General features: G+C 40.4%; 1 protein-coding gene across 2 annotated transcripts in view; it reads right to left on the minus strand.

Annotated features, from left to right (window-relative positions):
- LOC6631416 (rho guanine nucleotide exchange factor 10) overlaps positions 1–14,168 on the minus strand; it is a 132,744-nt gene that overhangs the window by 25,476 nt on the left and 93,100 nt on the right. The gene's annotated exons all lie outside the window — the stretch shown is intronic.

Below are 14,168 nucleotides of genomic sequence, written 5' to 3' on the forward strand. Positions count from 1 at the left end.
GTTCTTTCGTTTGCTATACCCTGTAAGCATTAAAAATGGTTCAAAGGGGCAACCCCAAATAATAATTGAATACAAATGATTAACCTAGCCATTGTCATCTGTTTGCAGTATAGATCTAAGCGCCTCAATATCGAGGAATGCGACAGCTAAAGCTGTGATCAAGCTTTAACAACAACTATCTCCATACATATTATATATTATAGCCGTATGAAACATTGAAAGCTTGCTGTCTGCGCTTAACCTAGCCACAGGGTGTCAATGATTCGTGCATTCTTTTTACTCGAGCACTGCTACTTGCTGCTGTTAGCAGTTGGAAGTTGCCAGTAATTTGGTCATACTCAAAATGTGCCTGTAATTTACAGCACATTCTTTGAGCGGAGCGAGCAAGCATATAAAACATTGTGCCAAACGCGCCCACAAAATGTTTTGACAGCCAAGCGACAAGCGACAAAACGACAACACGACGATAGGGAAACATTGAGGAATTGAGTATGTTGTAGTATTCCAAGTTGAAAACCTAAAAGCCAAATAGACCATGACGACAAGCGTTGTTTCGGGGGCCGTCGCATCGCAGCCTGTTGTTGTAATGGAAACTTACATTTGGGTGTGTTCTGTTGTTCTGCTCCTCACTCATGAGACAATAAAAAAAAAATATACAAAAAAACAGAAATACAACAAAGTTGTATTGTAGTCAAACGCAACGTGCAGGGCGGCAGTTAACTAAAACTTATCCGTGTGTGTACGCGCGTGTACTTAGATTAACAGGCTGGGGGCTACAAGTGGCGAGGGGGTAGGGGCTGTCGGAGGGGCTGGGCGGACATGTGTGTCACACGGCAGTCAGAGCGCCGCTCACCGGAGACAAACGCGACATTCATTCGGCTACGATGGCATATCACATTTCAAATGCGCAAACATTTAAACGTGCCAAATGCCACGGGAGGCCTCTGGCCGTTGCCGCAGATGGAGCCCGAGACGGAGGCGGACACGCAGCCGCTGCCGGAAAGTTGGAAAAGACGTACCTGACGCAGGTGCGTGATGCACTTACTCGACTCGAGCTGTTTTTTTTTTGTTTTTGTTTTTTTGTTTGTGCAGCGGTTGGGGCTAAGAAAGCTTTGTATGCAACAAGTGGAAAACACGTTGCATGAGCTAATTAAGATACGCGCGTTGTTCTCTTCAGTTAGAATGCACAGCCCACAATCAATGGGTTTAATTTTTAGGTTTTTTTTTTTTTGGTAGCTGTTCAATCGTTTCGTTTGAATGCACGCGACATTGACTCACCTGAAAAGAAATGAAGGAAGCACACAATTTGAGGTTAGCTTTAATGCAACATTTTCGAGCGTAAAATATTCGACATACATGTATACGAAAATAAATTAAAATAATATTAGTAAGGCCTTTGTGCGCTACGACGAGGCATTAGGTCGTTCGTGAGTGAGTCAAATTAATAGCTTAAAGATAACTCAAAATGCATTCGCATTTCATGAAAAGTGTATTTCAAGAATAAAATATTTTATATAAATTATTGTGCCCCACTTAATAATATGTCGCTTGCCGTCTGCAATTGTGTCAAGAAATGTTTAGCTTCTTGAATAGTATATAAATATCAAGTATCTTTCATTTTCGAGCTATCGCTACGTTCACGCCTCTAGGCATATTGCATATATTGCACAGGCTGCAACAGTATTTTCACCCAAGAGGCAACTCTGTTCTTAATACAGGCAAAACTTCTTACAATCTAAAAGACTACACATTGGGACAGCATAAATCGTTTTTTATTGAATTTTATCAATGATAATAATCAGTTAAACAGCCTTAATAAGTCGGAAGTAAGCTTTTGCTGATATCATCGCGAATACCTGTGTCTCACTGAGAAAACTGCCATTTAACGAGTGTCTGAAGTTTTTGTTCAGTTTTCTAGCTATGAAGCTGCATCAGGTGCATGTGGGCGGCAGCGCCCACACGCTATATTAAAAAACAAATTAAATATATATAAAAAACAAAAATCAATGAAAAGCCACCAAAATGCCGACAAACGAAAGCGAAAATTGCCGTTGTTGCTTTTGCTGTTGCTGTTGTTGTAGGCTGGTTTCGCTTTTTAGTTAGTAAGATAAATTTGCAGCCGCTGTCGGCTTAGGTTTGAGGAGCTGCGTCAGCTCCGATGTCAGCGCCATTGTTTGTGTCTAAGGCGCTTAACATATTTCACGCAAACATATTAAACATGCAGCATACAACAACAATACACGAATAGTTGTTGTTGCTTCACGAGGGCAGGTCGGTGGGTAATAAAATAATATTTATTTTTTATGAATTCTAATAGAAGTCAAAAATACCACAATACTTGGCCCACAAAAGAAAGTTATTATACTGCTAAAAGCTGCCAAAAATCTTGCATAAATTAAACGATTAAAGACAATCGCCATGTGGAACTAATGCTCAGGGTCTTATAAGCAAATGAGTATATTATATCATTATATCCATGTTGATTCATAGTTCTGGGGCATTTCCGCAATTCGTATATTCATAAATATATATATATAATACATATATTTATCGCATGTTGTATATTAAAATAAGTTTATCTATTGGCAAAAAAAATCTATACAAATATTTGACTTTAAAGAACTATTTGAATCAGAGATATATATAACCGTTTTATCGATTTATCATGTTATATAAATAGCTCTATTTACTGTGTGCCCTTACACATATATATATTATAAATAAATAAATAGATTTATTTTATCAAATTGCCTTTTGCTTTAATCGGTGCACATCTGTTTGTATGTAAAGAATTCTCAATGAAGAGTGACATTTTTAAACATTTAAAATTCAAACCCGTTTACGAATTGTTTTGTGTGTTTTATTATAAAGCATTTTGCATGACATATGCATGCTCCAACAGTTTCCGTAAATGTTTGCATATTTTATTTGGTGGTACAATTTATGGCTCTCTGTTGAACGAACCCCCGCTCCTGTGCTTAAGGGGATGGCGTCATAATCAACGGCCAACTGATTGCATAGCTTAAACATATTTTTACTGACAAACTGAAAAAACCAACAACGTTGACAAATTGCAATATTCATTTTTTATTGATGTTGAGTTTCAGTTGCGTTCGAATTTGCATTCTAAATTATATGCAGCCAGGGGAGCCCATAAAATGAGCGTAAAAATCAATTATAAACTGCCCATAAGCTGTCGTAAAAAATGATTGCAATACATGCTGTGTATTTTGTTTGCGTGTTAAACTCCCACGAGTAACGCCCCCGACTTTGACATTGAAGTTGGCACATGGAACAATAAAAACAAAGGCAACAGTTTACACAAACAGAAACATGCTCCACACTGTTGAATGGCTGTGAATATCATTTATCGACGGCTTCGACGACAGATTCGTGATGACAGATTGCTATCGTTGGACCCCAGCCTCGATTCTCTCAGTGTCATTGCCAGGAAATACTCGTTACTAATTGTCGCGAAGCAACGGCAAATACTTTGTTCACTCGAAACACATAACTTTCAGCAATTCTGATTTGCTCACTCGAATTAGAACTGTCATTTGTAGGCGACCTAGCCATGTCCGTCTGTATGTATTTATTAGAGCTACAGAATTAAATGTCGGTTCCTTTAGCCATGATGCTATAAAATCGATAATAATCGACATCGAAATTAAATTTTATGCATACCTCGGAACGTTTAATACTTAGGGGCACAACATTTGATATGCTCTATACTCTCGTATAGTATAACATTCCAGAATATTTCACTCCCCTCAGAAGAGACCCATTTGATGATGCATACTCTTGGGCTTGACATGCCATAATTATGACCCTACAAATTTCATAAAGATCGGACAAGAAAAGCCGAATTTAATCTCGAAAACATTTTCCATTTTCCACAGTGTGAGGCCAAGCCGCAGCAAACGACATGCGTGCTTTAGTGTGCGTATGTGAAGGAGGGGGCTAGAATGTTTGTGACAGCAGCTCAGTGCGGGGTTCAGGGCGTCTCCTAGTCGAGCATTGCCGCCTCGAGCAATTTTAATTGTTAAAATTGAAAGTACAAAAAAAAAAAATACAATTATTTTGACACACCAGTATGTTTTGCTTTAGCTTATTTCCCAATTACAATGCTGCCATGTACAAAAATACATATCATCGAAACACAAGACCCAAAGCCAACAGTTTTGGGGTTTAATAATTATTTATTTATTTTAAATGAGAAAATAAGTTTTATGGCTTTTTTGAAGCCAAAAAGTTTTCGAGAAGTGGTCAGTCAGAAAGCATAGAAGGAAGCGGGTAGCCACAGCAACATAGAGACCAACAACATCTATTCTGGCCAATACAATTTGTGTGCGTGTGTGTGATCGGACGCCAAAGTTTATTTTACACAAATTAGGCGAGGCAGCACATAAAAACAAAACACATAAAATATATATAGTGTTCCGGCAGTTTACAGATTGTTTTCACCAAAGAAAAAAAATCCTTTTCAATTATAACTTTTTCATGCGAAACATCATGTAAACATATTTTGTATATTGTATAAATTGTAAGTATCTAAATGAAAAAATAAAAAGCAAGAACGACAAGTTTCGGCTCGAATCATAAATACCCTAGCTTGGGAGCGCTCTTTTTTTTGACGGATTGTTTGATTGAAGCTTTAAGATATTCTTAAACCGAAAACTTTTCTGTACAAATAATATTTTTTCGACTGAATCTTTCTATACAGCTATATAACATATTAGATGTTGGTAAAATTTCGTTGTTTTGTTTTGTATAAAGACGAACTTGACGATAGCTGGGAAAGAATGGCTATATCGACTCGGCTGTTTATACTGCTCAAGATGTAATGCATAAATATATTTTTTATGGAGTCGGAGACGTTCCCTTTATTACATAACACAGTTCGCGATAAAATTCAAATACCCTCAACAAGCATATAAAAAACATAAGATTTCTAGAAATTAAATATTCTTTAAGTAAGATACGCCTTGCGGATGCATTAGATATTAGGGGTGGTTGGATATTAGCGGGTGTTCAACTCAAGCACAGTTTAATTCGAGCTTAGAGACTAAAGACAATTATACAAATTTCTAACAAAAACAAATGACAAAGACAAGACAAGATAACAAGTTCTAAGAACGGTTTCTGAATAAAAGTCAAAGCAGAGCAGCTACTAAAGCCGCTGAAGTTGAAAGTGAATTTGAGGCATTCACGCAGCCAGCGACAGCAAATTAAATGCTCATTAGCATATTCTAAGGAGCCAACTGATACACTGATAGACAGAGGGGACAGACGGATGCGTCCACGCACGATTTCACAAGGCAGGCAGGCAGGCAGGCAGGCAGGCAGGCAGTCGGGCAGGCAGGCTGGCAGGAAGTCGATTCCGGTGGCGATGACGACGCGCCGTCAGCGATGAGAGCATGAGTTTGAAGTTGACAACAAAGCGTTGGAGCCGCCTCAAAGCGGCATGGCTTAGCCGAAAGCTGAGAGCTGTTGGCTTGGGGGGATCGTTGCTTTTGGAGTTGGGGCGAAATAAATTAATTTGCTTTACTTTACGTTGTATTTATGCCCCGTGCGAGTAGCCCTCCTTACCCTTGCTGCCCCCTGCCCAACGTGGCTGCTCTGTGGCACATTGTTTGGCATATTTCATCGTATGCGCCTCGTCTCCAGTGCCAGCCTGGCCTGGCCAGGGACTTGGAGTTCTATGCGGTTCCTTTGCGTGTCATTCAATTTACATTAATTTAGTTGATGTTTCAGTCGCGGCTGAGGGCGGCACTTTGGCAGGGGCGTGCCTTGGCAATTTGATTAGCCAACCGGGCTAGCGAGAGAGAGAGAGAGTGAGAGCGGGCGACAGTGCGGCAAGAGAAATGGAAACGTTCGTCTGTTAGACAGTTTGTCAATCAATCAATCGCTGGGCGTGGCGAACGCATCTCTGCCCGAACGTGCGTCCAACTACGCGCTGGAACACTTTAAAGGTGCCTTCTTTGGGTATGAGTGCAGGCTCCAGCCTGCATTCCAATGCGGGTAACCAAGTCGACCTATGGGCGACTCAGTGTCTGATGGTGGGTGGCATATTACACGAAAATTTGAAAATTTCGCGGTCAGGTCAATGGCCCCACCGCGCTGTGCAACACACAATGGTACCTTACCATGTGGCAAAGAAAAGCAGCGCAGTCAGCATTAAAGATTCTGCGAATACGTTTAGGCAAAAGAAAGCGAGCGGACAGTCGGGCGGACGTTCTTTCAATCTGACTGTGAGGAGAAGTGGGGTGGGGGGCACTGACTGTCTGACTGGGGATTCAAGCGAACTCATCCAATTCGTACGAATCGCAAAACACAAATCGCGGTTTCGTCAATGGACAGTGCACATGAGTCACATGGTTAACGGGAATGGGCCAAGGGTTTCGCCAACCTCCCGACGGCCGAACCGAAAGTGTGAGAAAAGAACCGCAAACTGTGGACTGGGGGAACGGTTTGAGTGTGTGTGTGCGTGTGTGTATAGCCAGTCATAAATTGCGGACGTCAGCCAAAAGATACAAATGTATCTACAAGTAGCTCAGCACAGTGCAGCGCACAAGCTGCACGCTTGCTACAAAAGTTGCTTTCATTGATGATGGTTGTTCTGCCAAAAGATTTTAATTGGTTTCCCAGTTCGCCCAGGTTTGTGTGAAGTTTTTCTTCAACTATGTGAGCGTTTTCAACAAGTTTTTATCCCTTGCTTTTGCCTATACAACTGTTACTACTATGTACAAGATCTCGAAGCTTTTGCGCCCATTTTTTGTTGCACTTTAATTTTATTTCTTTGTCGCTTGACGGCGCGCACATATTTAAGTCAAGGACGTGACTTTAGTAGCAACTTTTGCCCTTCGGCACTGCACGCACTGCTACTGCGACTGTGATGGTTGGCATCGATGTCTCCGATGAGAGCCGCTTTGACCGCAGGCACCCGGCGCTGTCACACTTACAGCAACAGTTTGCGGCCATTAGACAAATATGCCTTTGATTTCTGCCAAATAATTGGCCATGTTTGTCACGCTGCGCCGTTGTGTAGTAGCAACAACAAGCTGAGCAGCAGAAACAGCATCTTAACTCACATTTGCTATTTGATTACCCCGCATGAATCTATGAATACAAATGTATAACAGGGCCAGCAATGTATAACAAGTACATTTTCCAGATGCTTATCCTGCTAAGCAGATTCTACGCACGAAATGTATTCAAATATATATATGCTTTGTAGAAATGTATATATAAGACTGTCTGTCCTTGTCTGACGGTCTGCTCGGCTGATTGATTGGTTATTAGCCATAATTATCAATGCACCGTCCATGCGGCTACAGTGTGCTAATTCAGTTTCAACCCAACGTTCGGAAAATGAGCGGAAAATTATTCTGTGTATTTAAGAGCGGTTAAAAAAAGTATTGTTATAAATAATTTAATTTGAGCCATGTTTATATCAATTAATCATTAGTTGTAGCACATTTGCATTCTTCAAAAAACTTTGTCTACGCCTTACTGAAAGGCAAAGTTGAGTTTTTCGCCTAGTTTCACCCTTACGGGTGACATTTATAAATTCGATAAATTCGCTTCTTTGGTGATAAACAACGATTTAATGAAACATATTTGTACAGGAAATCGAGCGAAGAGTCCAATTCCCTGGCTCTTATTAAATTGTTTTCACATTCACCACATCAATTACTTGCAAGCCAAAGGACCCGAAAGCCAGTAAACAGCTGGACATCTTTCGTTGTCGCTTAATGTTGACATATTCATATCAATGGGTGACCATTGGCAGGCGCCAGTTATTGACACACATAATGCAGTCCAAATGAGACCAGCATTTGCACTTGTCACAAAGTCGCATTGCTTTCTTTACGTTTTTTTTCGAGCTGCTCCCGTGAGCAGCCAAGCATTTGGATTACAGTGTTGACTAATGCCATTGTGTGCTCAACATTTGACTATGTTCGTTTTCTTTCCTTTTTGTATTTTCATTTTACATTGCTTTGTGATGGCTCCATTTCCTCAGGTGCTAGCAATGCATTTGAGCGGGGCCAAGAGTAAATACCTAATTGGAAATTGGCACATCTGCCGGGCCAGAGCAAAGCTCCGGACGGGCTGACAATTGGAAAAGCTGACCAATCTATGAGTGAATTGCATTTGGCATAGTACTCAAAGCGTCAGCAATTCGATTAATACCAACATTGCTCAATGGTTCAACAATTCAAATTTAATACATATTTAAGTTCGCATTCGACTTCTGCCATTTCTGTTGCCTTGTCCCCAGCATTCACAATTTGACAACAAACGAGGCGCATTGAATTTCAGATTCGACAAGTTTTTTATTCGCTTTCCTTCAATCGACAATCACTAATCGATTCAGTTAAAGGGGCTCGTTCATCGATTCAAGTTCAGAGTTGAGCTCTGCTCTCGCGATGTGAACTTGGGCGCAAAACAAGTGAGTGTAATCTAGGCGCGAGTGCTCGACTGGAATATACCCTGTCTCTATTTCAAAATCGATACTTATCGATTCTATAGAAACGGGACGAGATATCAAAATAATGTTGATACACCAGTTCTGCATGTGATGTGCAAGAATATATACATAAAAGCATAAAAGCGGGCGTTCCACAAGGCAGCGTCTTGGGTCCCACGCTATATAGCCTGTTTACACATGACATGCCCACAGCAAATGCAAGCAGACGGAATGATCGGCAGGACCTTCTGGTGGCCACGTTTGCTGACGACACGGCAATCCTTGCAAAAAACAAATGTGTGTACGTGGCAACTGACCTCTTGCAGGAATACCTCAAGCGATTTGAAAACTGGGCTTGTAGATGGAACATCGCAGTGAACCCTGGAAAGTGCGCCACGGTTACCCACACTCTACGCAAGGACTCATGCCCCGGACTTTTTCTTCATGGTGAGCTTCTAGAGCAATATCGTCAACACAAGTACCTAGGTGTCACTCTCGACAGACGACTTACATTTAGTAAGCACGTCTCTGCAGTAACGAGCAACATCAAATCTAAGATAAGGCGAATGAGCTGGCTCCTCAACTCCAAAAACAAACTCTCGCTCCGAAACAAGGTCCTAATCTACAAGGTAATCCTTGCCCCAGTGTGGCGTTACGGGCTTCAAGTTTACGGTATAGCTGCAAAAACACACCTGAACAAAATTCGCATCATTCAGGCCAAAACCCTGCGCAAAATAACTGGAGCCGAATGGTATATTCGCACACGCGACATCGCCAAGGACCTCAAGGTTCCAATGGTGGGCGACATAGTCAACAGGCAAGCAGCGAGCTACTCAACAAAGCTCCACAACCACCCAAACATCCTGGCGAGGAGCCTGCTAAGGAGGCGAAGAAGAAGGCGACTGAAGAGGACCTACCCAACCGACCTAATCGATCGTTATGTATAGGTGACAAGCTTCGTTAATTACACCAAAATATGTTTCTGTAATCTGTTAACCTAATTGTATAACTAATTGTAAAACCACAATCATCGCTAAGCTAAGTAATTATGTCACTCTGATAAAAGTTGCTAACATAGAGTAACAGGATACCAGATTTCTTAATAAACAAAATATAAAAAAAAAAAAAAAAAAAAAAAAAAAAAAAAAAAAAATACATTATAAATGCAGTCAAATTTTAACTGTTTAGATAAACGAGAATAGTTGTTTATGGTTTTTAGTTAGAGGGTAGTTTTGGAACACACCTCTGGAGTATATGGTATTTCCGTGTATTATTCAGAGCAGTGGTACGACAACGCTTTGATGTACATGCAATTTCCAAAATTTGGCAAAACGTCGGCCAAACGGCCGTCAGCCACGATTACAAATGCCAAAACTTATAATTGAAATGTTGAAATGCAACTGAAACAGAAACACAGCTACACGTGCCATTTAAATATGCATTTCAATTTCCTGTAGCAAAATACACTGCATTTAGCTAAGGTTTTCGACTGACATGACAGCCGCTGAATACCCAGCTAGGGTCAGTTAATGTGGCTGAATAAATATGGCAATTAGCTGTCGTTCTGCTGGGCAGTCAATTTCTTCGCCTGGCAATCAATCAAAAAAGCTGTTCAATGCATTTCAAGACAATTCGGCAGCAATTAGAAATGTTAATGACTCTGACTGCAGGCTGAGAATCTTTTATAAATGAACTCTGGACATGCACGGCAAAATGCCAGGGAGCAGAGAGAACGAGAGATGAAAATTATTGGGAAATTGAGCCGCATTCTTATTATATTCTATCAAAAGACCAAATGTCAAATGGATTATAATTACGAGAAAATGAAGAACTTAGAACGACCGCAAGTAGAGTTGGAAGCTGGGGAGCTCAAAGAGCTACACAACGGCCAATGCAGCGATTGCGATTGCGAAAACTGACGCAGATCACGCAAATCTTGCTCACCCAGAGCGAACTTAAAAAGGGAACAACAACTGTCTGTCAACAACAACAACAACAACAACAACAACAACAGCAAGCACAGGGCCCAAGCTGAACGCTCAGCATTCAAGGCTAATTGTGCAATAATTTATGAAATGGCAACACAAACAAAGCAACCAATTTAAATACGAATGTACATACGGCATATATATATATACTATATATCTATATATATATATGTCGGAACAGAGAAATCACTTTCTTTGCAATTAGGCATACTGGCAGTACAGCAAGTCCCGAGTGTCGTTATAGTCACAAAATAATTATATTTTTAGGAGCGAGCACGTCTGTTCTCTATGACTTCCACTTTTAGAATGAATAATTTTCATCGTCCTCGAGCATACTACTCATGCTCTTGTCATTCTATATTCTTCTCTGACTTTTAGTACTGTTAGTGAACATTCAACACTATAGCAAACTGGACGTTATACAACACACTCGGGCCATGCTCGGCAGAGACTATCTTTTTTGTCTCACACCATGCTTTCAGTAGCAACCCTAATACAAGTAGGACAGTTATGTTAAATAGCAGTACCTTCTGTCAAATTCTCTGATTCTTACTAACACTTAATCGTTAGCATTCAAAATAATACTCACAATAATTTATTGGATACACGACACGGCCTTCCTGACATTTCACACGTCCTCGTGTGTACATTTCGCTTAGATCATGCCATAGTCAAAATTGTTGGGTAAAATTTATTAGTCATTACTTTACTTTAAGAATAGCTTTACAAACAGCAGTATCATCGGTCATTGTAGGTTTTATTTTTTTTTATTTTTTTTTTTTTTTTTTTTTTTTTTTTTTTGTTGTTGTTCTGTCATCACACGTCTATAGGCTCTTGCTGCCCAGCAACGATAACATGGAGCGGATCCATACAGGTCTTTCAACCTCTGACCCCCGCCATAATATCACCCGCTTCAGCACGCCATGATCGAGCACTTGTGCACGGCGTGAGTATTATGGTGCGGTCTTAGCCATCGTGTATGAGCCCAACCGCACTCTCTCTTAGTGCCACAGTGTCTTGAGCAATGTCCTCAACATTGTCACACTCATCATCTCTCAAATCTATCAACTCCTCCGATACATTGTTGCTTGGAAAAGCTCGCAAATACTCATGTGCATACTTAAACGTGCGCTTACTCGTCAATGACTTTAATAAATATCTGTCTCCATCAAGTATTTCGATTATCTCAAAAGGTCCCTTAAACTTGGGATCTAACTTCGTTTGATTTCGTTCTTCCCTCTTGAGTAGGACATGATCACCAAGCTTATATTTTACAATTTTTGCTTTATTTTTATCAAACCTAGCCTTATCATATTTAGCGTTATTCACCATGTTATCTTTCGCTTGTGCTCTTATTAAATCTTTATCAATTGTTTTTTCATCTGATATTGTTATCATTCCTAACGGCCTTGCCTCTTTACCGATTAGCAATTCTAACGGACTATATTTCGTTACACGATTTGTCGTGCAATTTATTGCCAGCTGTATGTCTTTTAAAGCGTCTTGCCAGGATCGCTGACTACTCTCAACCGCTGTGAGCATGCTCTTCAAGGTGCTCATGACACGCTCTACTTGGCCGTTTGCTCGACTGGCGCCCGTCGCAATCAGGTGTAAACCTATCTTCTGCGAAGAACAAAATTCCCTAAACCTTGTGCTAGCAAAACATTTACCCTGATCAGCTATGATGCGTGCCGGCACTCCGAATAGTGCAACAGTTTCTTTGACTGCCTTAATGCAGTTTTCCGTATTAAGGTTCAGCGTATGTTGAAGGTGAACAAATTTTGTGAATGCATCAACTTGAACTATGATGTACTCTTTTAAGTCGTTTTTGCCACTTAATTTTCCGGTTATATCAATATGCACAGTGTGCCAGGGTATGTCATCTTTAGGAATCGGGTGCATTTCTATTTGTAGCTTACCAGATGGTGGTTTTGACACTCTACAGGTAATGCAATTTTCTACAAACTTTTTCACATACTTAGACATCTTCTCGAACCAGTAGTTGGCATACATTTTGTCTAGAGTTTTCTTCCACCCTAAATGCATTATGGCTTCGTGAACATTGTTAATGACTGACCATCTAAAGGCTCTAGGTATTACAGGCAAACATTTTGTGCTGCCATTTCTTTGAATCCTTCGATATAATACTCCTGCTCTCAATTCGTACGACGCTGAGATAGCTTCTCCCATCTTATGGTTTCGCAATTTTAAGGTTATGGAAGCAATGTCAGAATCTCGTTGCTGTTCGGCTAGAAGCCAATCGTCGGTTATCTCAGCTAGGTTTATGTGCATTTCAACCGTTTTCGCTGAGGATTTATAATCAGTAGGCAACGGATTGCGCGAGAAAAAATCAGCATGTAACATGCGTTCTCCCTTCCTGTATTCAATGCTGAAATCAAATGATTGCAGATATGCCCACCATCTATGTACCCTTGGGGTAAGGTTAATTTTTTTGATACTTGCTTTCAGGGAGTTGCAATCTGTATGCACAATAAATTTTTGACCATGTAAATAATGGCGGAAGTGTCTTACTGCGTTGTAAACTGCGAGGGTCTCAAGCTCGTATGAATGATATTTTGCTTCAGCCATTGTCGTACATTTGCTGTAATATTCAATGACTCTGGGTCTATTTTCTATCTTGTGCATTAAAATAGCACCATATCCAATAGAACTTGCGTCTGTATGTAATTCAATTGGCTTTAGTGGATCGAAAATTGTCAAAACGGAGTCATTAGTCAAAATTGATACGATTTTTTGACGAATTTCCTCATATTCCGGCTTCCAGACAAATTTATTATTCTTGGAGGTGAGATTATATAAAGCTTTCATCTGCTCAGAAAATTTTGGTACGAATTGCCTAAAATACGAGGCTAGGCCTATGAATTGTCGCACCTGCGTTACTGACTGCGGTGACGGCAATTCGGCCAACGCTTGTATCTTGCGTGGATTTGGTCGAATTTGACCCGCTTCAACCAAGTATCCTAAATATTCTATGCTTGTTTTCAAGAACGAGCATTTTGTAATGTTAAATGAGAATCCAGCTCTAGACAAGTTTTCCAAGACCGTTTGTAGCCTTTCAAGTGCCTCTTCCTTTGTCTTCGCTAGAATTAACACGTCATCTATATAGACGATGGCATACGTTTGAGCCAAATCACCCAATGCTCTCACGATTGCGCGCTGGAAAATCGAGGAAGCATTTTTTAATCCAAAAGGCATGGCCAAAAATTCATACTGTCCTTCTGGCGTGACAAAAGCAGTGCGCTCGATAGAGTCTGGGTGTATTGGAACTTGGTAAAAACCACTTGCCATGTCTAAACTGGAGAAATATTTGCCTTCACTCAGTCTATTAATTTGATCAGAAATCAAAGGCAGCGGATATTTGTCAGCGACCGTATTAGCATTCAGTTCCCGATAATCGACACATAGTCGATCGGTTCCATTTTTCTTTCTTACCATCAGCATTGGGCTTGCAAATGGAGAGCAACTAGGACGTATAACGTTTGCGTCTAACAATTCTTTTACTTTATTTCGCACGACTTCTTTTTCTTCTATGCTTAACCTATACGGACGCCTTTGTACAGTTTTATTTGGGTCAAGCAGGCGGATTTCAAGTTCACCCGTAGTCACTCGCGTTTGAGGAATACCCTCAATAAATTTATCAGCATAGTTTTGCAATAATTCTAGCAGACGATTCTTATCAGTGTTGCTTA

This window comes from Drosophila virilis, chromosome X, assembly GCF_030788295.1.
Source record: "Drosophila virilis strain 15010-1051.87 chromosome X, Dvir_AGI_RSII-ME, whole genome shotgun sequence".
In the NCBI taxonomy this organism is placed as follows: Eukaryota; Metazoa; Arthropoda; class Insecta; order Diptera; family Drosophilidae; genus Drosophila; species Drosophila virilis.